Raw genomic sequence first — 26,652 nt, forward strand, 5'->3', positions numbered from 1 at the left:
AGCTTTAAGCCAATTTTTTCACTCTACTCTTTCACTTTCATCAAGAGGCTCTTTAGTTCTTCTTTGCTTTCAGCCATAAGGTTGGTGTCATCTGCATATCTGAGGTTATTGATATTTCTCCTCACAATCTTGATTCCAGATTGTGCTTCATCCAATGCAGCATTTCTCATGATGTACTCTGCATATAAGTTAAATAAGTAGAGTGACAATATACCGCCTTGACGTACCCCTTTTCCCATCTGGACCCAGTCTGTTCTTCCATGTCCAGTTCTAACTGTTGCTTCTTGACCTGCATACAAATTTCTCAAGAGGCAGGTCAGGTGATCTGGTATTCCTATCTTTCAGAATTTTCTGACATCGCAATGTATAAAAATTTGCTTTTTATATCATTATTGTTCGAGTTGACATTCATGATTATTTCCTAAAACATTTATTGAGGAAGAATCAAAGAATTAAATAACCCAATTACTCTTACATGCAAGTGATCAACTCTGATAGTCCAGTAAATGTTATTCATGAATTAGACTTGAACATTGTATCTCTAAATACTTCCTCTGACACTTACATAATAAATTCACCTAATTATTTTTGCATTTAATGACTCATGTGGCAATCATTTGTGTGTATGTATGTCTCTTCAATGTCTTAATGCTTACAAATTAAGAATAAGACAGCTCCCCCAGAATTTTACTTTATGATGATGAAGTCAGAGCCAATAATATGCTGAGAAGAAACTGAACCATGAAATCAGGAGACTCTCATTCTAAACCTGCTTCTATCACTGACATTTAATCAAATTCCACAATTTGTTTTGAGTTGGATTCCTCCACAGAAGGAAAGATGAGTGGACCTGGAGAACTCCATCCTGAACAAATAGCCTTAGCACTCCACCCTACATTTCCCATTCTCAATTCTTGGACATCATATTCTGTTTCATCTTTTAAGCACCACTCTCTTTGAGTTAATTCTAATAAATGTTTATACAAGTCAGAGATTTTTGACACAAATAAAAATAAAACACTTGATTTTAATGGTTTCATACTAAGAAAAAAATAAATATAGCAAAATACGAGGAAAAATCAGTTTCTTTCTCTCTCCCTCCTTCCTTCTCTCCTTCTTTTCCTCTTTGCCTTTTTTCCTTCTTCCATGTGTCTTTTTCCCCTTTCGCTATCTCCCTGTCTGTCTTTCCCTCTATCATTTATTCATCATCTTTTTTCACTACTAACATCAATTGTGCTCTTGAAAGTACATGGAATTTAATTTGTATAAAAGACCATGAGAAAGCAAAACAACTTAGGATTTCTATTAAATCATTGTGAAACATCACTTGCAGAAAAATTTACTTCTAGAATTTCCCTTAGGATATAACTTGGGACAAGTTCAGTGACTTAGACACAATGATGTGCTTTTTACCTTCATTTATAACATCAAAAAATGTGGTATATTTACACAATGGAATTCTATTCGGCCACCTAAAATAATTATATTAAAATATTTTATGGCTTGTAAAATACTCTTGACTTGTTTGGTAGTTAAAATATTAATATTAGAAGCATTATATGCAATTTGATAACATTTTAAAAATATATATACATACACACCTGAAAAGAGAAACATCAAAACTTTAATAGTGTAGATTTCTGGATGAGAGATTAAGTTTACTTTTAATTTTTGTTTTTTATACATTTATATTAGAAATATGCAGTATACCTGCAATTGAAAAAAACTAACTCAAATATCAAAATGGAGCTTTACAAAAAATATGCTATAGATTTAATGTTGGAATAATATTTATAGAACTGTGACATAAAATACACATCATAAAGCAAAAAATACAGCAACTAAAAAATTATTGAACTCTACTGAAAAAAAAAAAAAAACTCTTAGAAAAGATTTCTCAAAAGAAATAACTACTGGCAGCTTCGGTGGTATGATTCTTCCAGGGGCTGAACTATCCCAGAAATTATGGGACATGTACCACTCCTGGCTCCCACTGACCAAATGCCAGTAAGTTTTACTCGCTCAGTCATGTCTGACTCTTTGCAACCCCATGCACTGCAGCCCGCCAGGCTCCTATGTTCATGGGATTCTCCAGGCAAGAATACTGGAATGGGTTGCCATGTCCTCCTCCAGGGGATCTTCCCAACCCAGGGATTGAACCCAGGTCTCCTGCATTGCTGGCAAATTCTTTACCACCTGAGCCATCAGGGAAGCTCTCCCAAACGCCAGTAGCAGACTCCAATCATTGAGACTGAATACAATGCCCTCAGGGATTCCCTGGTGGCTCAGTGGTAAAGAATCCGCCTACCGTTGTAGGAGACATGGATTGGATTCCTGATCCCAGAAATCTCACATGCCCGTGCACCCCAACTATTGAGCATGTGCTCTAGAGCCCAGGAGCTGCAACTACTGAGCCCACACGCCGCAACTACTGAAGCCTGTGCATCCTGGAGCCCATGCTCCGCAACATGAGAAACCACTGTAATGAGAAACCCACACGAGTAGAGAGCAGCCCCTGCTTGACACAACTAGAGAGAAGCCCGTGCAGCAGTGAAGACCCAAAATACATAAATAAAATTATTTTTAGAATGCCCTCACTATTTCTAAATGTTCAAGGGTTAAAAACCATGGCTAGAAGATGACTGTACCAATGAAAGACAGCCAACTGGCCATATTTATGAACAGGTTTGCCAGTAAGCTGCCCACATAACATGGTAGTAGATATTATATATAAAAGATAACTCCCAACTGATTTTTTTTTCTGCCCAGGGTCCTTGGGTTAGAGCATGATTCCAGGAAAACTGATACATGCCTACTATCCTTACTCTCCATTAGTTCTGAGCCTTAGGTTTTAATTAAATTGCTTCCCACAATTCCCTCTATGACCTTGGAGGTCACTTTGCTTCACTCTCCTAGTATCACTTTGCTGAATCTTTTCCAAATTAGGCTAATGAAAATTCCAGCTCTAAAATTCCAATGTTAATTGATTTATAGACTCATTCATGAATATATTCATAATTTTTACCAGGAGCTATAAAGAGGCAAAATAAGCAATAACCTGTACTCTCAAAGTCACATAAGAGGTTATGAATTCTAAGAGAGTTCATTGAGTAAATTCTTAACTGTCTGCCATTGATATCAGATTAAAATATGGTTGATAAGCAGATTCTAATTTTAAGAAAATTGGACTCAGAGATGTGGGAGAAAAAAGTTCCGAGTGATAGAAAAATCATGATACATTCAAATCGACTAGTTTAGAACAAATCAAACTTTCAAAAACTGGAATCTTTAATGACAATCCATTTTCTAACCTGCATTGCCCTAGATGTCTCCATATTAGTGTCCTTATCATATGAGGGCTTGGTATTTCTATGACTATGCTCAACACCGTTATTTTTTAAATGCTTTCCTTTCTCACTAAACTGTAAGTGCTGAGACAGAAGCTTGGCTGTGGATGGAATATGATTATCTAACTTCTTATCTCAACAGCTTTTAGGTGCTTTTTCTTGCCAAACATCTTGACTGTTTCATTGCATCTGACTTTTTATGTATAATCTATTACCTCCTCATTTACCCCTACTTTCTACTTTATTTTAGGATTCTTTGTACAGGCATTGATAGTGAAGAACTGCTGAGACAGTGAAGCAAGTCTCCTGTGTAAAAATAGTAGCAATATGTCAGCCATGATTCCTTCATTCATGTTGGTTCTCTCAGTGGACATTCCTGGTCTGTGCTGTTTCACATGGAGGACTATTGCTGGTTCTACCCTACTGGAAACTTGAGAGCAGTACAATCTTGTTAAATCCTTCTCCACTTCTCTCTCCCCTAAAAAGAAGTTCACAGCTTGATGCTAATACCTTTTTATCTCTCTTTTTTTTTTTTTGGTCAGTGTTTAGTCATTAAGTAGTGTCCATCTCTTGGCTCTTTTGTGACCCCATAGACTGTAGCCTGCCAGGCTCCTCTGTCCATGAGATTCTCCAGGCAAGAATACTGGAGTGGGTTGCCATTTCCTTCTCCAATGCATGAAAGTGAAAAGTGAAAGTGAAGTTGCTCAGTCATGTCCGATTCCTAGCGACACGACTAGTCCCATGGACTGCAGCCTACCAGGCTCCTCCATCCATGGGATTCTCCAGGCAAGAGTACTGGAATGGGGTGCCATTGCCTTCTTCGAGTCACCTGGGAAGCCCCCATTTAATTTTACTGAAAATGTTACTATGATTCCTTTTTAAACTTCAGACAAAGAGCTTTGTCATACCAAAATAGTATATTTCATCTTGCGGTCAGAAGCACTTTTACTTACAAAGATTTTTTGTTATTTATTTTATTTTCATAAGTAGAATAAATTTTTCTTATTAAATAAGTAAAGTTTTATTTACTAAAGCAATTTATATATGATGGATTTTTAAAAATTAGAAAATCTTTATATAATAAGGACAATATTTATATATAAGTTCTATTACTTCTATCACAAAATCTCACTTTTATCACATTAAATTTTTTTTAATTGACCCTTTAAAATAAAAATTTTGGTCTTATAAAGATGTCTTAGGATATATCAATTAGTGATTTTTATGAAAGGTATGCATTTTTTCAGTAGCTTATTCTCAAATAAATGGCAACCCACTCCAGTACTCTTGCCTGGAAAAGCCCATGGACGGAGGAGCGTGGTAGGCTACGGTCCATGGTGTCTCAAAGAGTCAGACACGACTGAGCGACTTCACTTCACTTCACTTCATTCTCAAATAAAACTACTCACATAGTTATTGGAATTTGGAGTAAATGGAAGAATAATTTGATGTTGCTTTTGGGGAATTTACAAAAGAGTTTCTGGGTAAGTTTTGAGACATGAGAATAACTCAGAAAATCAAAAATACAGAATCTATCTGAGTGAACTGCTCACATTAGTCTTGACTTCTCCATGTTAGTTAGAAGGACAGAAAGTATCACAAAGAGACAGCAGATAGCAAATATCCACATTCCCATTAGCATCCCACTCATTGCACAATTATGCAATTTGCTTTGCATAAGATAAGCATTATGCTTTTAAAAAGACACCATATCAAAAAGTGTGCACAGAAGATATAGAAAAGTAGCACAGGAGATATTAAAATAAACAGAAAAACTATGTATTCCATGGAATGCTTACACTCATTTGTAGCAACCAAAGACAAGGACACTGAACTATCTTTTCCCCCAACAACTTGCAGCCTTAGTTTTAGGAATGCAGCTGAGTGAAACGGAATTTGATGTTCAGGCTGCATTCCTCAGTGTAACGTGGGCAGAGAGCACCCCCTACTTTCTCCTGATTAAATAGCACCCCTGGCCAGGAAGAAAGGAGATACTGGCTCCATGTGGATATTTTGCTCAGAAAATCAGAAGGGATTTGTCTATAAGGTTCATTACCTCTTGGCCTCTATTGGCAATAACCCATATTCAGGAGGCCAGCATTGTGACACCCTCAAAGGAACTCCCTGAAGGAGGCAAAGTCTAGAAGGAGAATACCTGCTCTGAAGTTTCCCACCTTCCCTGAACTGAATCTGCACAGCCACCCCAGGAGGGGAGAATGCAGCTTTGAAAAATAACACCTTTGTTATTCCAAGTGTTAGAGATGAAGCTGAGTTTTCAGATGGCCTCAAGGTTTGTGCACCCTTCACCAAACACAGATGGAAACTGGACTCTTTGAACTGCTTTGAAAATCTGTTAGTAAGTATTGCTGTGGGTCTGTGAAGCAGCCATTGCTAACTTCTGACTGCCTGCAATTTTTATGGCTGTGTGATGACAAGGGATAAAATAGCTTCATTTTAGAAATAAATGGCTTATATGCCAGGGAGGGAAAACCCACCAATTAAGCAAGATTTAATCTTAACTATGGTAATTCAAAATGGTGGTCCTTAAAAACTGGCTGCAATATTTGCATTATAAATAACATTTGCGTTATAGAACATGCTGCTAATATTAACCCATTCACACTGTTCTCCTAAATATTTTGACTTTTTATGGTTTCAGTACTTTTTTCTGAAGACATTAAGATATATAAAGATGGATATCATCTATTTATATATCAAAGATTGGCATTACAGTTTTTCGAATTTTGTAAATTCCATCAGAATATATTGACTCTTTGAATCTAAATCAGAAACACTTGCTGTCGTAAGTCAATGTCATGCTCTGGGTTACATAGTGGTTCCATGAAAAATAGTTCATATGTTTAACACCACAGTTTTTATTTGCCTATATTAGGAACAACCATTCAATATAAACCACTGCAAACTGACAACCTTGAATCACATTTAAGCCAGTAGAATTTACAATGTACCATCCATCAAAGTCTGTTACACATGAAGCATATAACAAGTTAGGTTGTTCTTGTTTTTTCCCTTCAAAGAAAACTGAGCTACTGAGAGAAGGAATCTAGACATTTCTACTAACTAGTGGAAGGCTGTGAGAACTACAGCTGCTTGTTTTTAAGGATAAAACAAGGTTTGCCCACACAACAGATAGCATTAAACTCTTATGTTCTCAATGTAGTTTTATTATGATTTTATAAACACTAAAAGTTGCACAAGTACACCCAGTATGTGTTCATGTCTGGACCAAAAATCAACTATCCCTTAAGTTAGCAATGCCACATTCAGCAGGTTTTAAGGTTGCTATGGAGACATTAACTTAGCTGTTTTATGTACAACATCTTTTATGGTAGGAGTTTAACTATGTCAACAGAGGTACTTATGATATATATTTAATAAGAACACATGTTTTAGCCACAGCAGGCTGTCTCCTTGGAGCCCAGCAAGGATAGCTGTGTGACCCCTACCCCACCTCAGGATGTCCGCCAGCAGGACTGAGCAGACTCAGTAATCTCTTCCCTGGACTTACTGAATATACTTTTTCTTTCAAAAACAACAACAACAAAAAACTTGATGTATATATAAAGAGACCAGGAATCTGAGCTTCCTTGCAGCCTCCACACCCCAGGGTTCACTGAGTGACTGTAAAATTCTGGCATGCACAATCTTTATTTCTAATTCTTTATTTCATCCTTCTTACCACAGGTATTACTTACAAGTGAGAGGAAGAAACCTCATATCATGAGAATTTACAATCTCTCTATCTTCCTTGAATTTAAAATGCTGTGTAATTCAAAGGTAGCACTGAAATTTCAATGATGTTTCAAGAAAGGGTTTGTGGAACTATTACCAGTATCTGATAAAAACTACCTGATGGAAGAAAAAGAAAGATAATTAGGAACTAAACAGAAGAAAGGGCAGAAATGAAAGAAAGCCTTGTCACCTGGTTTTCTTCCAATCTATTATTTTGTTGATGAGGAAGCCAAAGAAGATGTGTAAGAAAAACCTCATTCCCATTTTTGAGATAAAACAAAACAAAAAAATTGAATGGAAAAAGAAATTATATGACTGCCTTGCTGGTGTCCCTGCATCATTCTTAAAAAATACTCTCAGAAAGAGTAAGGGCAAGAATCATGATACAGAGTTGGACAGCATCTTCAAGTGACTAGACTTGCATAATAACTTGTGATCACTTTAAATTCAATCTACGTTCATTATTTTAGAACTGCAAATTGTGCCGAGGGCTAGAAGTAAAATGATTAAAGCAGAGTCTTTGCCAGAGCCACCCTGTGTGATGATGCTGCTTGTGAACAACCTTGAGACTCTCAAGCCCAGGATGGAAGTGGGGCTGTAATAAGGCCACTTTCTGCTCACCAAGCCACAGCCTCACAATGTGCTGCCTACCAGCAGAAAAGTCTTATGGACTCTGTGGGAGAGGGAGAGGGTGGGAAGATTTGGGAGAATGGCACTGAAACATGTAAAATATCATGTATGAAACGAGTTGCCAGTCCAGGTTCGATGCACGATACTGGATGCTTGGGGCTGGTGCACTGGGACAACCCAGAGGGATGGAATGGGGAGGGAGGAGGGAGGAGGGTTCAGGATGGGGAACACATGTATACCTGTGGCGGATTCATTTTGATATTTGGCAAAACTAATACAGTTATGTAAAGTTTAAAAATAAAAATAAAATAAAAAAATGAAAAAAAAAAAAAAAAAACAAACCTCATACAAACAAGGGACACCTTTTTAAATGTACACACTGTCACTCCACAGATGCTCTCTGGCCTCAGTGTGGCTCAAAGAATACCGACTGGTTATGTCAGGCCCCAAAGCTGCATTGGATACTTAATTTTTCATGTAAGAGGCAAGCTGCCAGCAGTTGTATATAACTTTTTAATCTAAGTCCTCAAAAGAAAGAGAAGTCTTTATCAGGACCAACATGGTGTGGTCCCCAAGCTCCCCCTACCATCTCCCCTCACTCTCCCTCATGCCTCCTCTGCTCACTGGTCCCAGGAGTCATTGCACTTGCTCGAGCCTAGAACACTCCCTCTACATGGCTGCCCTGTGTTTCATTTCCTCACTCTGTGCAGGTGCTCAACCATCTCCTTACCAGAAAAGCCTTGCTGGCAGGTCTATCTAACATGGAGCAACCTCTCTGCTAATCCCCAAGCACTTTGGAATGGTGGTTTCCTTATGGTTCCTAATTTTTCTTCATTTAACGTACCATTCCTTACCTATATTACATATTTAATTAGTGGTCTATTTATAGTCTGTCTCCCAAAACACGAATCTAAGCTTCAGAAAGCAGAAATGTTTGCTTATTTTGTTTTTTGCATTATCTCTACCTCTGCCAACTCTGGGATGTCACCTGTGATCTAATCTGTCATCAGCCCATCTGGGTAGACTTGTCTTAGGGTTTACCCCCTTCATCTCCTCTCCAGATATTAAATAAAAGTCAACATGTACTAAAAGGAACTCCACTCCCATCATTTAATCAACATTTAAAAGTTTAAGTACTGTATCCTTTTCTGAAAAAAAAAATTGAATAAATTATGTAAAATATGAAAAAGTTCCATACAAAGTGATGTATGGTGATACAGGAGCTTATTCCTGTCTACCTCAAAAATCAAGGTTCTTATTGTCCCTGCATCAGTTAGGAATTCTCTTAGGTGACACATAATAGCACCATTATGCAATGGGAAATACGTATCAGGAACTATCTTTTCCTCTAGCAAGAACTTTTGAAGCTGACAGTCTAAGACAAACACAGCCCTTCAACAATACCTTCATTACTTCAGTTACTTTTACTTTTCTTATCCTCATTCTTGGCTGTACCTTTCATCCTCATGGTGATAACATAATGTATTCCCCATCATTCTGCATCACTGATTCATGTTTTAGGCAGGAAAGTTAAGTTGTGGTGAGGTAAAAAATACAATCCAGTAAAGTCTGACCATTTTAAAGAAGACTTTCCAGAATTTTGTCCAGAAACACCTACTTATATCCCACCAGGAGCCAGAAAAGTGTAACTTTTCAAGGAATGAAATTCTACCTCCTTTTAAATCAGGTTTTGGTGGTAAGAAAGAAACAATGAATAATGAGAAGAGAACTAGTACATAATCCCTCATTGTTCCTACAAGAGGGTGGTAGATATCAGATTATCAACCAACAGGTCTGCTAAAGTGAAAAAGGAGAATGTTTTATCCATAAAAATTCTCTCAAAAAAAAATTGAACCTTCATTTGGTCTTATTACACAGTGTAATTTTTATAGCAGTGTCATGCACAAAGGATTATTCTAAATCATTAATAAAAAGACAAATAGAAAAAAAAGGGCCAAGGGATATGACACTTGCCCAAAATAGCCAATAGAAAGCAAAAGATGCTCAACCTCACTTATGTGCAGGAAATGCAAATTACAACAATGAGATATTATTTCACATCTTCAGTTTGGCAGAAGTAAAAAGCCTGGATAATATCAAACATCTGCAAAAATGTAAGAAAATGGCAGCTCCTATACCACTGAAGAGTGTAAATCAATACAATAATTTTGAGAGCCATTTGGTGATGCTTAGTGAAGCTGAGAAGGAAATGGCAGCCCACTCTAGTATTCTTGCCTGGAGAACTCCCAGGACAGAGGAGACTGGCAGGCTACAGTCCATGGGGTCGCAGAGAGTCATAAACAATTGTGCGACTCACAAACACACACACACACACAGTGAAGCTGAAGATGCTAGCATTCTGCCAATGGCAAATATCCCAGAATGCCCTTGCACATTGAACCCCAAAAAGATGTGCGTACATATGTAGATTTTATTATTGTTTGTGATACCAATTGGCTAGTTTGAGTGGGCAGGGCTATACTACACCCATTTTATGGTTTGCTCCTTCCTGTGCAAAGCAGGAGGATACTGAGATATTACACATTTCGACTTGGAATGGTCCTAATATCTTAATACATGTGGAACCAATTCTCCACATATCAAACACTGCTGACAGAGGGGACATTCACAAATAGCCCTTTTGGGGTCTACCCTTCTATCTTGTAATGGAGTCAAGAATAAATATGCTCTGATTTTGTTACAGCTTTGCAATCTGCCACTTTTGTGACGCTGCTGCTGCTGCTAAGTCGCTTCAGTCGTGTCCGCCTCTGTGGGGCCCCAGACGGCAGCCCACCAGGCTCCCCCGTCCCTGGGATTCTCCAGGCAGGAACACTGGAGTGGGTTAGGCCTACTTAATCTCTACCTCATCACAGAATGAAAACCTGGTGGAGATAAACTAAATATTTACTAAACATTAAAACTGACTTCAGGAGTTACATCAGCAACATGGTCAAACAATAAAAACTTGGCAGCCATCCACAGACAAAAATGCCTTGGAGGGAGCTCTGGGACCCAGGACCGTATGCCCATGAATCCAGGAGGAGTCCTGCCTACCCCTGCACCTGGTAATGAACATAAAGAACTCAGTCCTGGCTTCAGCCCCTCTTGGCCACAGTCTGGGAGCCCATGGAGAACACTATCTTAGACAACCACACAAAAATGAGAGAGTTTTTTTGGAAGGGAAAATCTTTAGCTGAGCAGTTTCAACACACTGTTAGAGCGAAAAAAAAAAAAAAAAAGAGTTTGAATTCTCTGGAGAGAGTAAGAGAAATTGACTTTACCTATGTCACTTCTCCCCCAAGGCGGCACAGCTCAGGGCCAGGAGAGATCTTCTTGGCCCATGATTTTTCCCGCAGGGGAACTGAGAGTGTGTGAGTGAGTGCTCAGGTTTCCCACTTATGTAGGAAGCTGCCAAAAGAGGTCCTCTTCTTTCTCACCCTCTCCCAAGAACGGACTCATGAGCTACATTACTGCAAACTGGAAAGAAGCTGAGAGAGCAGCAGATTAGACCCTTGGAAGGCACTAAAGGGAATCAGATCCTACTGTGTCACAGACTCCATCAAGAAGTCCACCCAAAAGCACTGGGGATACTTCCCCTACAGGGTCTCACAGTCAGTCCATGGGCACCAGAGCACTCTATGTACCCTCAACCCTGTGGCTGGCTCCCTGAATGGACTCCCTATGGCGGTGACACGGAGTTTTGGAAGATGCCTAGTGAGCACATGAAAAAGTTGGTCCAAATCTGCAGGACAAGGAGAGATCTCAAACTTTAGCTTTATCTCTGCCCTTGGCAAAGCAAGAGAGAAACTGTCAGCACCTGGTTGAGTGCATGGCTAGATTGATAAAAAGGCATACAAGATACAAGCTTAAAAATTCTTCCCTAAGAGGGAGCAAGAAATGTGGAGCAGGTATATCCACAAAAGGTCTGAGAATGTCATAGAATATGAGGAGGAAGAGCAAGATTTTAGCAGAGCAGTTTCAGCACAGTGTTGGAACAAAAAAATGAGTTTGAGTTAACTGGAGAGAGTAAAAGAAACAGACTTTACCTACATCACCTCTCCCTCATGACCCCACAGCTCAGGGCCAGAAGAGACCTTTTTGTTCCATGATTCCTCCCATAGGGGAACTGAGAGCAAGTGAGTAATTTTTCAATCAAAAGGCACTGAATAGTTGGATGGGTAAAAAATAAGTAAATAAATCTTAAATTTTTATGGAGTCACTGAGAACTCAAGATGGAAAAGCAATACTGAGAATGAAGAACAAAATTGGTATCATTATGCTTACTGATTTCAAACTATAATTTAAAGCTATAGACACACATACCAATAGAACAGAATCAAAAGCCCAGAAATAAACCCTCAACCTCTATCTGACAAGGGGGTCAAGCAATGTTGAAAAAACTGGATACTTACAAGCAGAAGAATGAAGTCGGACTCCTATCTTACACCACTCACAAAAATTAACTCAAGATGGATAAAAGACTTAAACATAAGACCTAAACCTCCTAGAAGAAAACATAGGGAGAAGCTCCTTTATATCCTGACAATGACATTTTTGGGGGGATATGGCACTAAAAGCACAAGTAACAATAGCAAAATAAATAAATGGACTACATAAAATTAAAAAGCTTCATTACAGCAAAGGAAACAATCAACAAAATAAACAGGCAAACTAGTGAATGGGAAAAATATTTGCAAAGCATATATCTAATAAAGGACTAATAATCAAAATATATAAAGAATGCATATAATACTATTTACTCAATAGTACAAATAATATCCATTTAAAAATGTGCAGAGGAGGGACTTCTCTGGTAGTCCAGGGAAGGTTAAGGCTCTGCCTTTCCAATAAAAGAGGTGTGGGATTGATACTTGGTCAGGGAACTAAGAATCTGCATATCATGCAGTGAAAGTGAAAGTCATTCAGTTGTGTCCAACTCTTTGCAACCCCGTGGACTGTAGCCCCCCAGGCTCCTCTGTCCATGGGGCTTCTCCAGGCAAGGACACTGCCATGCCCTCCTCCAGGGGATCTTCCCAACCCAGGGATCGAACCCAGGTCTCCCTCACTGCAGGTGGATTCTTTTACCAACTGAGCCATTAGGGAAGTACAGCCAAGGGGGGGAAAAATGTTTTAAATGGATAGATAAACTGAATAGACACTTTTCCAAAGAAGATATATTAATGGCCAGCAGGTACCTGAAAAGAGATTCAACATCTAATCATCAGAGAAGTGCAAATCAACACAATAATATGTCACTTCACATCTATTAGAATGAATTTTATTAAAAGAAGATAACAAGAAGAAAAGATAATCCTTACGCACTGTTGGTAGCAGTATAAATTGGTATAACTACCCTGAAAAATAGTATGCTGCTGCTACTGCTGTTAAGTCACTTCAGTCGTGTCCGACTCTGTGCAACCCCATAGATGGCAGCCTACCAGGCTCCCCCGTCCCTGGGATTCTCCAGGCAAGAACACTGGAGTGGGTTGCCATTTCCTTCTCCAATGCATGAAAGTGAAAAGTGAAAGTGAAGTCACTAAGTCATGTCCAACTCTCTGCGATCCTGTGGACTGCAGCCTACCAGGCTTCTCTGCCCATGGGATTTTCCAGGCAAGATTACTGGAGTGGGTTGCCATTGAAAAATAGTATAGAGGTACTTCAAAATTAAAAACAGAATTATCCTATAATCTAGAAATTCTACTTCTGGGCAGGCACCTAAAGGAAATAAAATTGTTATACTGAAGAGAAATTTGTACCCCCGTGTTCCTGCAGAATTACTCACAGCAGCCAATATAGAAACAACCTAAATGTCTATAGATGAATGGATAAAGAAGATATGGGTTTTGTGTGTATGCACAAATATTATTAAATATTTATCCAGGAGAAAAAAGGGAATCCTGCCACTTGTGACAACATGGCTAGCCCTACAGAGCATTACTCTAGATGCAATAAATGAAACAAAGACAAACATCGTACAATATTACTTATATGAGGAATTTCAAAAAGTTATATTCATGGAGAGAGAGTAAAATGGTGGCTGCCAGGGGCTGGGAGATGGTGAAAATAAGAGATGTTGGTCAAAGGGTCTAAACTTTCAATTATAAGATATTAAAAAATAGGTTCTGGGGATCTAATGTATAACTATAATTTACAATGCTGCACTATATATGTGAAAGTCATTAGGAGAATAGGTCTTAAATATTCTTACAATAAACAAGAAATTATAATTATCTGATGTGATGGAAGTGTAACACCATGGTGGTAAACATTTTCTAGTGTGTAAGTATATCAAATCATCACAGTGTACACAGTAAACATATAAAATGTTATATGTCAATTATATCTCAACAGACTTAGAATACAACACTGGCTTCTAATCAAGGAGTCAAACATTGCCCTAAATATCCTGGCCCTAAAAAAGAAAAGCAGTACCAATAAGCAAATATGCAAAGAACATATAATGATGTGATAAATATATTATCTTTATATTCATGATTTGGTCATTAACAAGTCATATTATTTTGAAAATTATGAAGAAAATATATTTTCACTTAAAAGTATTTGTTCAGTCGTTCAGTCATGTCCGACTCTTTGAGATCCCATGGACTGCAGTGCGCCAGGCCTCCCTGTCCATCACCAACTCCCGGGGTTCACCCAAACCCATGTCCATAGAGTCGGTGATGCCATCCAACCATCTCATCTTCTGTTGTCCCCTTCTCCTCCTGCCCTCAATCTTTGCCAGCATCAGGGTCTTTTCCAATGAGTCAGCTTTTCACATCAGGTGGCCAAAGTATTTGAGCTTCAACTTCAGCACCAGTCTTTGCAATGAATATTCAGGGTTGATTTCCTTTAGGATTGACTGGTTTGACCTCCTTGCAGCCCAAGAGACTCTCAAGAGTCTTCTCCAGCACCATAGTTCGAAAACAGCAATCCTTCAGCTCTCAGCCTTCTTTATAGTCCAACTCTTATATCCATACATGACTACTGGAAAAACCATAGCTTTGACTATATGGACCTTTGTTGGCAAAGTGATGTCTCTGCTTTTTAATATGCTGTCTAGGTTGGTCATGGTTTTTCTTCCAGGGAGCAAGCATCTTTTAATTTCATGGCTGCAGTCACCATCTGCAGTGATTTTGGAGCTCAAAAAAAACAAAGTCTGTCTCTGTTTCCATTTTTCCCCATTTATTTGCAATGAAGTGATGGGAACAGATGGCATGATCTTAGTTTTTTGAATGTTGAGTTTTAAACCAGCTTTTTCACTTTCATCAAGACACTCTTTAGCACCTCTTCGCTTTCTGCCATTAGGGTCACTTGTCATCTACATATCTGAGGTTACTGATTATTTCTCCTGGCAAGCTTGATTTCAGCTTGTGTTCACCTAGCCTGGCATTTCGCATGATTTACTCTACATATAATTAAATAAGCAGGGTTACAAGATACAGCCTTGACATACTCCTTTCCCCATTTTGAACCACTCCACTGTTCCATGTCCAGAACTTAAAAGTATATGTGAGTACTTTGATGCAGTGATCACTATGTCATTGAAGTCATCTTTAAGAACAGTGATTCCATTCTTTCAGAACAATTAAGAACAAATTCAGGAGTGCTATGTGACAAATTCCTGTTTGACTAGAGAGAGTTTCATAGTGATTTCTTACTCCCTTTCTAAGAGTTTCAGTTTCTGGTTCTACCGTTCTGAAGAGACTGGGTTAAAAAAAAAAAAAAAAAAAGCTTGATATTTCTTAATAAATCTGTCACATTCAAATTGCTAATTTTCCTTAAGGGTTATTTTTCCTTCTATTTTGTCATTTCAGCTTCTGTGTAATTTCTCATGATTTTAGAAATTGCATATACTTCTACCATAATACAAGCAATGGATACATATCTATGTGTGTGTATGTGTGTATATATAAGTAAAAGTTTCACACAATTTCTTCTAGTGAATTTGATGTGGTAAAATATATAAAAGTATTATGAGAAAAAAAATTGAAACTATTTTGCCATATTGTGAGCACATGAAAAATGTATCACATTTTAATTGAGAAGTTACACCTCTTAAATCATTAATTTGTTATTTTTTTTAGTTCACATCAATATTTAGCATATTTTCTTTCTCAGGGGATGTTTTGTTTTCTCTTTCATGCTCCACAGGCTTCTATTAAAACTAAAATATGCCAACAGATCACTAAAGAGTCATTTATCAAAGCATTCCTTCGCTCTTAGTATTTGTGACTGGTGACCTTTAATGCAAAGTGAACAGACTATATATTACCCAAGTTATAGTTCTTCATTCAGTGGCTACCTAGTAGAGACTTCCATATTTTAAAGGCATACTAAAAATATATAAAACCTATACATACAATATTTTCATTTTCTTGTAACTTTCATTCTAATGTAAATTTGGAATTATATATTTCTAAATATTACATAAAGATTCAGAGATTAGTTTAAATTACTTCTTTCACTATCTTCCCAAAATACAATGGGGGGAAAATAATATGAAAAAAATATATATATGTGAATCACTGTTGTACAGCAGAGATTAACACAACATTGCAAATTAACTATACTTCAATAATTTCTTTTTTTTAATGGCAGAAATGATGTGTGTTTTCTCCAATTCTGGTTTATAATAAGCACAGTTTCTGTCTTGTTTGCTACTTATCTCTCTCTTCCTTGGATTTGGGTAAGTCATGTCCCAAACAGCTCTGTGGGGAGGTCCATGTGGTGACTGCATCTGCGGCTGATGCCTTCCCCCATGAAACTCTAAATCAGAAACGTACAGCAAATCTAATCCCAGATTCATGACCCTCAGAAATTGTGTTAGACAATAAATGTTTATTGTTTCAAGCTGTTGTGTTTTAGGCTGATTCGTTCTATAGTCATAGATAACTAATATAGCACCTAAGCACAGCATCAGAGACACAGAAAAAACAGTGGACACTAAACTTTTATTTTCAGACTCACTAATAAAAGTTTTTCCTTGAATGTATATAAGTGGGAAAACTTTCCACCAATAAACTCCAAGACATATTTAACATGTATTTTACATGTATCATGCAATTTAGACTGCCGTTAAGCAATTCATCAATATAAGTCCTCTCTTCCTGGCTTAATATTCACTAAGCAGCCCTCTGATTGATTTGACTTTCCAAGAAGTCTGACTACAAAGAGAAACTTCACTGATCATGCTGGCATGAGTATTCAGATCACTGGGGAAGCTGCTCTCCCTACTAAATTAAATTGGCAATCTGATTTTAGGCATTTATGTTAAGAGACTAGTTACTGTGAACCTGCCACTGTGACAGCCTGCTTTTGATGGGCTGTGAAACTTGAGATTCCAAGCCTAAAAGAATAGAGCCAAATCATCAATGCACAAAACTCAGTGTATTTACAAAAGCACTGTCTCCTTGAGAGGACAGACCATAGTCCTTCTACAGATGAAACTTCCCTTAAAATCAACATTTCTTTGTGAGAGTACCTCGTGGCTTAATAACAACGTGAGAAAAGAAATTCCCTGTCACTGAAATCAAGTGAGAATTCACATCATTGTCACATTTCATACCATGGAAGCTCCATGAGGAAAGAGATTCTGTCCTGTTCATTCACCGATATACTTTGTGCCAGGTGCAGTAGGTACTCAGTAAATTTTCATGCCGCTAAGTCACTTCAGTCGTGTCCGACTTTGTGCGACCCCATAGACGGCAGCACACCAGGCTCTGCCGTCCCTGGGATTCTCCAGGCAGGGACACTGGAGTGGGTTGCCATTTCCTTTTCCAATGCATGAAAGTGAAAAGTGAAAGTGAAGTTGCTCAGTCGTGTCTGACTCTTCGTGACCCCATGGACTGCAGCCTACCAGGCTCCTCTGTCCATGGGATTCTCCAGGCAAGAGTACTGGAGTGGGGTGCCACTGCCTTCTCTGAGTAAATTTTCATAAATGAACATAAATTTAGATACTATGCAAACATTCTTGTGTGTTTCACGACTGAGTTCTCTCTCTCATTTCTCATGGAAGCCACTGAATATCTTTAATTTTCTCATATATCCAAAAGTGAAAAATGTATTAGTAAATTACTTATTTCCTAATTCAACATTAAAATGTAAATCTCAAGGGATGATCTTTCAGCCTCCTGCCACAAAATTCATAACAATTTGTATCAACAATAAGTCATATTAACATGTCCTAAAGACCATTCCATAATCACACATACATATGTACCTAAGTTGGTTAAAAGTGGTACATTTTTGCTTTCTTCTAATATTTCAACTGAGTTATAATTAACACACAATATTATATTAGTTTCAGGTTTACAACAGAGTGATTCAATATTTCAGGCATAATGATCACCATAATACAACCAGCTACCTTCCATCATCAAACTGTTACAGTATTACTGATGATATTCTCTATGTGCACATTACACCCCCATGACTTATTTACTTTATAGCTGGAAGTTTATACCTTTTAACCTCTTTCACCTAGTTCGTCAGTCCCCCCACCTCCCTTCTCTCTGGCAACTACCAGTTAGTCTTCTGTATCTATGTCTGCTTCTGTTTTGTTTTATTCATTTGTTATTTTTTTTTTTTAGATTCCACTTATAAATGAGCCCACACCATATTTGTTTATCTCTGTCTGATTTATTTCACTTAGCATAATACCCTCCAGGACAATCCATGTAATTTGAAAAGAGGAAAGTTCCTCTTCCTTCATTGCACCACTATTTACAGTAGCCAAGATATGGAACCTAAGTGTTCATCAACAGATGACTGGATAAAATGTTGTATATATATATATGTATGTATACAATGGACTATTATTCAGCAGTAATAAAGAATGAAATCTTGCCATTTGAAGCAACATGCATCAACCTAGAGGATGTTAAGCTAAGTGATTTGTTCTTAATATTCTTGGAAAATCTACAATGTCACCATGTAGGACAATAATAACTTGAGCTTTATAAGTGTATATGTAAAGAAATTATATCTCTAGTTTACTCTACCACAAATTTTAATTAAAAAAATGCATCACAAATTATATAGCACTATTTCTAGGTTTTAGAATAATATTCTGGCTAATTAATTTCTAGGTCAAGAGTACAACATTATGAATGGTATTATCCTATTATTCTCAGGAAGGTTTGACTACCTTACAATTTTACCACTTTTTTTTTTTGTTTTTGGTCAAGCCACACAGCTTGCAGGATCTTAGTTCCCCCACCAGGGATTGAACCTGGGCCTGGCAGTGAAAGTGCAGAGTCCTAACCACTGGACTGCCAGAAAATTCCCTTTACTACTATTTTATGAGTAATTCTATATCTACTTCTATTAGATATTATAAATGCTGGCTAATTTCTTAGAAGAAAATTGCTTCTAGTATGAATCCTTCATTTCAGTTCAGTTGCTCAGTCATTTCTGACTCTTTGCGACCCCATGAATCACAGCACGCCAGGCCTCCCTGTCCATCACCACCTCCCAGAGTTCACCCAAACTCATGTCCATCGAGTCGGTGATGCCATCCAGCCATCTCATCCTCTGTTGTCCCCTTTTCCTCCTATCCCCAATCCCTCTCAGCATAAGAGTCTTTTCCAATGAGTCAACTCTTCGTATGAGGTGGCCAAAGTACTGGAGTTTCAGCTTCAGCATCATTCCTTCCAAAGAAATCCCAGGGCTGATCTCATTTAGAATGGACTGGTTGGATCTCCTTGCAGTCCAAGGGACTCTCAAGAGTCTTCTCCAACACCACAGTTGAAAAACATCAATTCTTCGGCACTCAGCCTTCTTCACAGTCCAACTCTCACATCCATACATGACCACAGGAAAAACCATAGCCTTGACTAGATGGAACTTTGTTGGCAAAGTAATGTCTCTGCTTTTCAATATGCTATCTGAAGTTGGTCAAAACTTTTCTTCCAAGGAGTAAGAGTCTTTTAATTTCATGGCTGCAGTTACCACCTGCAGTGATTTTGCTTTATTTAATATTTCTCAAATATTTTGCATATTTTTCAATTAAATGTGAGATTGGCCACTTTTTTGTGTTTAATCCATTTGAATATTTTGCCAGTAATAGGTCTGTTTAAGATTTAAAAAAATATTTTTCTACTCATCTCTTATTGATATGTGTGAACTCATTTCATAAATTTTTTAATTTTAAAAATACTGTATTACTCATCTGATACATGTATATTTCTAGTTTTTGCTAGCTTTATTACTATTTGATATATAATCTATAACAAATCTGTGAAGCTATGAAATATATGAATAAAATGATCACCCATCTTCACGACTATCTTCCATCTACCCATGAGGCTTAAAAAATGATTTGGGGAAAATAGACTCCTAAGGTGTCCTGTGTCCCTTTGTAAGGATGCTATTGTAAATGTACTGTTTTTTAAAAATTCTACATTCTAGCTTGGTTTCTAATGACCTCATTCTTTTGCTAAATTCACTGTCTAAAATAAGTAGTTTATATTTTTTAGAATTTTTCTATCCTACATACCATGCTATATGTAAATAATAATAGTTTTATTTCCTGTATTCTAGGCTTTGCATTTTTCTTCTTGCTTCATTGCAATAGCTATGACATCTAGGACAATGACAAACAAATACAGTAAGTGTGGGTGTCCTTGCCTTAGTCTCTGAGTGAAACTTTAATATTTACAACCAATTAGCATGCTATTTCCTGTATTTTGAGTAGATGTCTTTAAAGTAATTTAAGCTTGTTTTTAGGCTTCCCTGGTTGTTCTGACTGTAAAGAATCTGCCTGCAATGCAGGAAACCCAGGTTCAATCCCTAAATTGGGATGATCCCCTGAAGAAGGGAATCGCTACCCACTCCAGTATTATTGCCTGGAAAATCCCACAGACAGAGGAGACAGGTGGGCTACAGTTCTTGCAGTTGCAAAGAGTGGACAGGACTGAGCAACTTTTGGTTTCAAGTTTATTTTTAGCTTACAAAGTTTTTTTTTTTTTATCATACAACACTGTTATATTTTACTAAATGCTATTTCTTCATTTACTGAAAAAAATTACTTGATTTTTCTCACTTTCTTTGTTACAGTGGGGAATTATACTAGGTGATCTTAAAATGCCTAAACTCAACTCAGATATCTTGGAATAACACCAACTTGTTCCTCAAGTCTAATATTTTTATACATTGCTTGATGAATTTGATCAGTTTGGTTTGAATCATCACATCCTTGTTTATGGGAGATATTTTTTAAATTTCTTTTCAGGTTTTTTTCATCAAAATTTTGCATAAACCAAGATAGACAATTTTCCCTTTTTTTCTATTCTTTGAAATGTTATTTCTATTATAAAAACTTCATATGTTCAATTGTAAATCACTAAACTTTTTTTTTAATACAGAGGTAAGCATACATGTGAAGGATTTAATTAAAGATCCAATATCTTTGATAGGTATAGGCCTATTCAGATTTTCTATCTCTTTCTGTATTGGTTTTGGTAACTTCTGGTTTTAAAGGAAACTGTTTATATAATTTATGTTGTAAAATTTACTAGAAAGTATTTGTTCATAATTTCAGCTTTGTTATCTTTTTAAATTACTACAGAAACTTCTACTACTGCTTCCTTTTTCATTTCTGACATCGGTAAATTTTCTTTCCTCTTGCCCTGGATAGAGGTTGTTAATACATCTTGTTATGGGCTTCAAGGATGATACTCTTGACTTGGTTGATTATCTCAATTGTACATTTATTTTCTTTTCTACTATCTTGTTTTATTATTTTCTTTCTATTTCTAAATTGATTTTTCTTCTAATTTCTTGAGATATATTTAGAAATTGATTTTCAGCCTTCATTTTTGCCTAACAGATGCACCAACTACATTATTCTGTTTGTGCTTAGATGCAGAAAAATACAAGAGAACACTATTTCCACACAGTGAGAAAGAAAAGCCAGAAAATCCCCAAACTATATCTATATCTATATATATAAACAGTAAGAGTTGAGGTTGTTAGAATAGGAAAAAAGGAGTCCAAAATGGCAGTGGCTAAAAGACAAAGAAGGAAAAAGCCCGCAAAAATAGAACAAAGAAAGGTCTGAGGACCAGAGTGAGGACGTTAGGTAAAACAAACAGCCCTCCTGGCTAGCCCAGTTTACATAGGGCAGGCTCAGGAGGAGGAGAAAAATTGTATAAAAAGAGGAGCCAAAACTGAGCCCGGGGCTTCTCTTCTAGTCTTTTGGTCAGCCCTCCCTCATGCCTCAAGAATGTATTTTCCTTTGCTTGCCAATAAAACAGCTATAACACTGGTCCATCTGTCACTTCAAATTTTTGCAGCGGCAAGACACAACGAGGAAATAACAAACTCCTCCAACAAGGTCAAAAGGCAACCAGATGAACTGAGTTTCAAAGGGTTATAAAGGCCTCTTAGAAGATAGAGACACAAACTGTTTTACCTTTTTCAGAGCACTGGAAGAAGAGACAGCCACCACTCAAGAGGAAGAAGAAAACTAACAATTTCACAAATTCATAGTAGCCGGAATAATGTGACACTTTAGACTCCAAGGGAACCCAAAACAGAAGTGGAGCCTATACTCACCTAAATCACTTTTCCCAGCCTCTAAACCCAGAGCTCCAGGGCACAGAGGTGGAGACCTCTGGGAGTCCCCCTAGCCAGCCCGCCTGTAACTCCGTCCACTTCCGGAAACCTGTTCTCAGCCAGCAAGTCTTCACCTGTGCAAAGAACTCTCATCTGCTAGGGTTCAAAAGAGCTACTTACTGTGATGAAGGGGTGGAAAGGCAACACCCTTGACCCTGTTTTGGGGAAAGGGAAACTGCTGCGGGAAAGCTGAGAGGTAAAAGCTGTCTGCACTTCAAGTGGGACGCAGGAGTATCCATCTGCCCACACCCAAGAGCCTGAACACAGAAACAGTAATCCCTCCCACCACGAGGCCCAGGTATAATGCTATTGAGAGAAGTAAAGCAGAAGCCCCTACTGAGCCTGGAGGTAAGGTAGGAAACCTGACTGAGCACGGGATACAGAACACTCATGCAAAGTACCTGCGCTGTCACCGGGATGCCACGGAGCTCTGTCCAGTACACCTAGAGGGAAATTTAGAGAGGAGGGGTTTACATTAGAAAATTTAAAAAGGTTTCAAATCAATGAATTCAGCTTCCTTCTTTAAAAATAATAAATAAAAATAAAACAGAGAAAGAAAAGCAAATAAGCCTAGCAAGAGAAAGAGAGGAATAATGAATATACAGGCAGAAATCAATGAAATAGTAAACAGGAGGGGAAAAAGAGAAATTCAATGAAATCCAAGACTAGCTCTTGGAAGCAATCAATAAAATTGAAAAATCTCTGGTCAGACTAACCAAGAAAAAAAAGAGAGAAGACAAAATTACAGTTTCAGGAGTAAAAGCAGAGAGTGTGTGTGTGTGTGCATGCATGCATGCTAAGGCACTTGAGTTGTGTTCGACTCTGCAACCCTATAGAGGTCGCTACAAATTCTACAGATATTAAAGGATATGAGGTAATACACAGCTGTATTTAAATACATTCAATGACCAGCAAAACTCACTCAAAAAAACAGATATACTATGTAAACTATGTACAAATATATTTCTCAGATTCTTGAACTCATAGTTCTTTCCATATCTACTTCTAAATTCTAAATTCTTTCAGATGTATTTTAAATAACAGAAACAGAAATAAGACAACGTGATTCTGGATAAATAAAAAATGCTAATCAAAGAACAATGATTTTATGAAATAAATGCACAATGTCAAAGGCAGATATTAAATTCAAGACACATGGGGCTTCTAAATAGAAGTCTTTGAATAACTATAAAACAACACATTTATGTAAGGATAGAGTAACTGATTTGCAGTCTTGGGAAGAGCAGACAAGAATAAATCATATCAAGGATGTAAGCATTTTCTTTGAGAAGAACACAATTTACTAGATATATTGCCGGGAAAGTAAGTTCTCCTGAGGTGGCTGCACTAATGTTCATTTATCCAAACAATTAAAATAAATTTTAAACTATTTTTAAGAAAATTATTTTCAAAGCAAAAATTCATTAAGCATACTAGTTTCATGTTGTGGCACTGGAATAATCTGCCACAAATTTAATGCCTTAAAACAACATACATATTTTCTGTTACTGTTCTGGAAGCTAGAAGTCTGAAGTCAGCTTTACTGGATCAAAGTCAAGGTGCTGACAAATTGCATTTCCTTCTGAAGGCTCTAAGGGACAATCCATTTCTTTGTCTTTTCAGCTTCTGGAAGTCATCTGCATACCTTGGCTGGTGACTCCTTCCCTCACACCACTCCAGCTTCTTACTTCCATCACCTGTTTCCTACTTGTGACCTTCCTGCACCCCTCTTATAAGACTCATATGATTATACTTATGGCCCATTGGGATTATCCAGGATGGCTAGGTATTGAGTTATGTCCCCCCAAATTCACATGTCAATTGAGTTCTCAACCCTCATACCTTAGAACATTACTTTATTTAGAAATCAGGCCACTGAATCATTAAGGTGAGATCATTAAGGGAGGCCCTAATGCAACATGATTGATGACGTATTATAAAGAGAGGAACTTTGGACACAGAGACAAAACACCCTGAGCACAGGGAAAACACCATGTGAAGATCAAGGAAATGATTGGGGTGATGCGTCTTCAAATCATGGGACACCTGATTGCCAGCAAACCACCAGAAGCTAGGGGGGAAGCATGGAACAGATTCTGCCTCAGAGTCCACAGAAGGAACCAATTCTGCCAACACCTTAATCTCCAACTGCCAGACTTCAGGACTCTGAGACAATGAACATCTGTTTTTAAGAAACCCAGTTTGTGGTACTTTGTTACATTAGCCTTAGAAAACTAATACAACAATAATTTCCCATTTCAAATCCTTAATCATATTTGCAAATTATTTTGCCATATAAGGTAACATTCATAAATTCCAGGGATTAGGGAGTAGGTATCCTTGGAGAGTCTTTATTCAGCATGCTTATTGACAGACCATTTTAAATACTGGATGATATGGCTTAAATAAAACATTCCTTTCTCTCAAGATTCACTACTTATAGCTAGAAATCCAAGTGTCAAGTGGATTATTTGCAGGGACTTCTATGGACCTGGCATTGTGCCTGATATTTTAAAGAGGAAAATGAAGCTTGAGTGAAGTACATTTTCAGTATCACAAAACTATTCCTAAAATTATCCCTTGCCAAAAACAAGTGATGCTTTGGCTTAATCTATTTTCCAGATTCACTACATTGAATGAACAAATTAATTTCAGAAAAATAGGGTAACTTATTTGATTGCATTTCAGTAATAATAGTCACTTATAACTAACACTATATCTCAATAAGTCATTCAGAATTCTGCATAGAAAGTAAAATCATTTATTGTTTTATTATATTATTACATAATTCTAGTATTCCCAGATATATACAATCTTTGCAGATTTTTATATTATACAGAAAACTTGCATATGTTTATAGAAATACCAAGGAAGATCAACTCAGGAAATATAAACCTGTCAGTAACTTCATCATGTGGTAGTTTGTTTTTTCAAATCTATTTATATACAGTTGATTATTTTTAATCTCTCAACTCCCCTTCCAAAATGTCAAAATCGATACTCCCGTATGTCATTTGCAAAAGAAGGCACAAAATAAAAACCACTGTAGGCATTTCAAGCAGAAAGGTATTAAGTTTAGGGAAGTAAGTGCTTATAAATTTATTGGAAGGGCTAGAGAATCAGAAATCTCAATGTCTCCATGGTATTTTAGCAGGCAGGAGGCTACTGTTACTACTAAAGATACTACCTTTCATCCATACCAAATTGAACATTAGATACTGAATGTAAAATCAGGACCCTGTCTTCCTACCTAAGTATTCACAACTCCACTACCTTGCTTGTCAACTGCTACAGCAGCAAAAGTATACCTTTTCTTTCCATTTTTCATTTTTCATATAAATTTAAATAATGACCAGAATCTAATCTGCATTTAGACATCTAACTGTGATATAACATATAAGCTGTCAAATTATTTCAGTCATTGAAGTAAAGAGATAGTAAAAATATATAAATGAGAAGAGAAAGACAGGAGTCTGAGGCTTTAGTGAGAAGAGACCAACAATTTCCAGATTAATAGAAAACAGACATTTTATACAGCAAGAACTAAGCAAGAACAAAGCTTTTGCCTGAAACTATGAAACTATGTTCATCAAATCTAGAAATACCTTAAAGAAAATAGTCATATTTTAGTCTGCTGCTGCTGCTAAGTTGCATCAGTCATTTCTGACTCTGTGCAACCCCATAGACGGCAGCCCACCAGGCTCCTCTCTCCCTGGGATTCTCCAGGCAAGAACACTGCAGTGGGTTGCCATTTCCTTCTCCAATGCATGAAAGTGAAAAGTGAAAGTGAAGTTGCTCGGTCGTGTCCGACTCTTAGCGACCCCATGGACTGTAGCCTACCAGGCTGCTCTGTCCATGGGATTCTCCAGGCAAGAGTACTGGAGTGGGTTGCCATTGCCTTCTCCAATTTTAGTCTACTGCACTCTAAAAATTTCAAAAAATTAGGGTAAGTGATCCATTCCCAAGACACACTGCATCCTCTATAAACTAGCATTGGATGAGGAGTTCAGGGTGGAAAGCAGACATGAGGCACTCTGTGCTAGGGGGAAAAACTGGCAGAACAGGTCTTCAGATAGGTAGATATTTTCAGGACCTGATTTTATAAGCCCAATTATTATATTTCTCCATATCTAGAAAAAGCATTAAAATCCTTCATGGTAATGACTGTGCCTCATGATTAGTGAGTTCAGTTCAGTTCAGTTCAGTTGCTCATTTGTGTCCGACTCTTTGCAACCCCATGAACTGCAGCACGCCAGACCTCCCTGTCCATCACCAACTCCTGGAGTTCACCTAAACTCATGTGCAT

The 26,652-nt window shown here is 37.5% G+C and overlaps 1 long non-coding RNA gene across 1 annotated transcript in view; it reads right to left on the reverse strand.

Moving 5' to 3' along the window:
• The window catches only part of LOC129644069 (uncharacterized), a 34,635-nt gene extending 12,201 nt beyond the window's left edge, over positions 1 to 22,434 (reverse strand). The window contains exon 1 of the long non-coding RNA XR_008710725.1: positions 22,287 to 22,434. This is a non-coding gene — a long non-coding RNA (uncharacterized LOC129644069). The remainder of the gene's footprint in view (positions 1 to 22,286) is intronic.
• Between the last annotated feature and the right edge of the window lie 4,218 nt (positions 22,435 to 26,652).

This window comes from Bubalus kerabau, chromosome 2 (genome assembly GCF_029407905.1).
Source record: "Bubalus kerabau isolate K-KA32 ecotype Philippines breed swamp buffalo chromosome 2, PCC_UOA_SB_1v2, whole genome shotgun sequence".
NCBI lineage: Eukaryota > Metazoa > Chordata > Mammalia > Artiodactyla > Bovidae > Bubalus > Bubalus kerabau.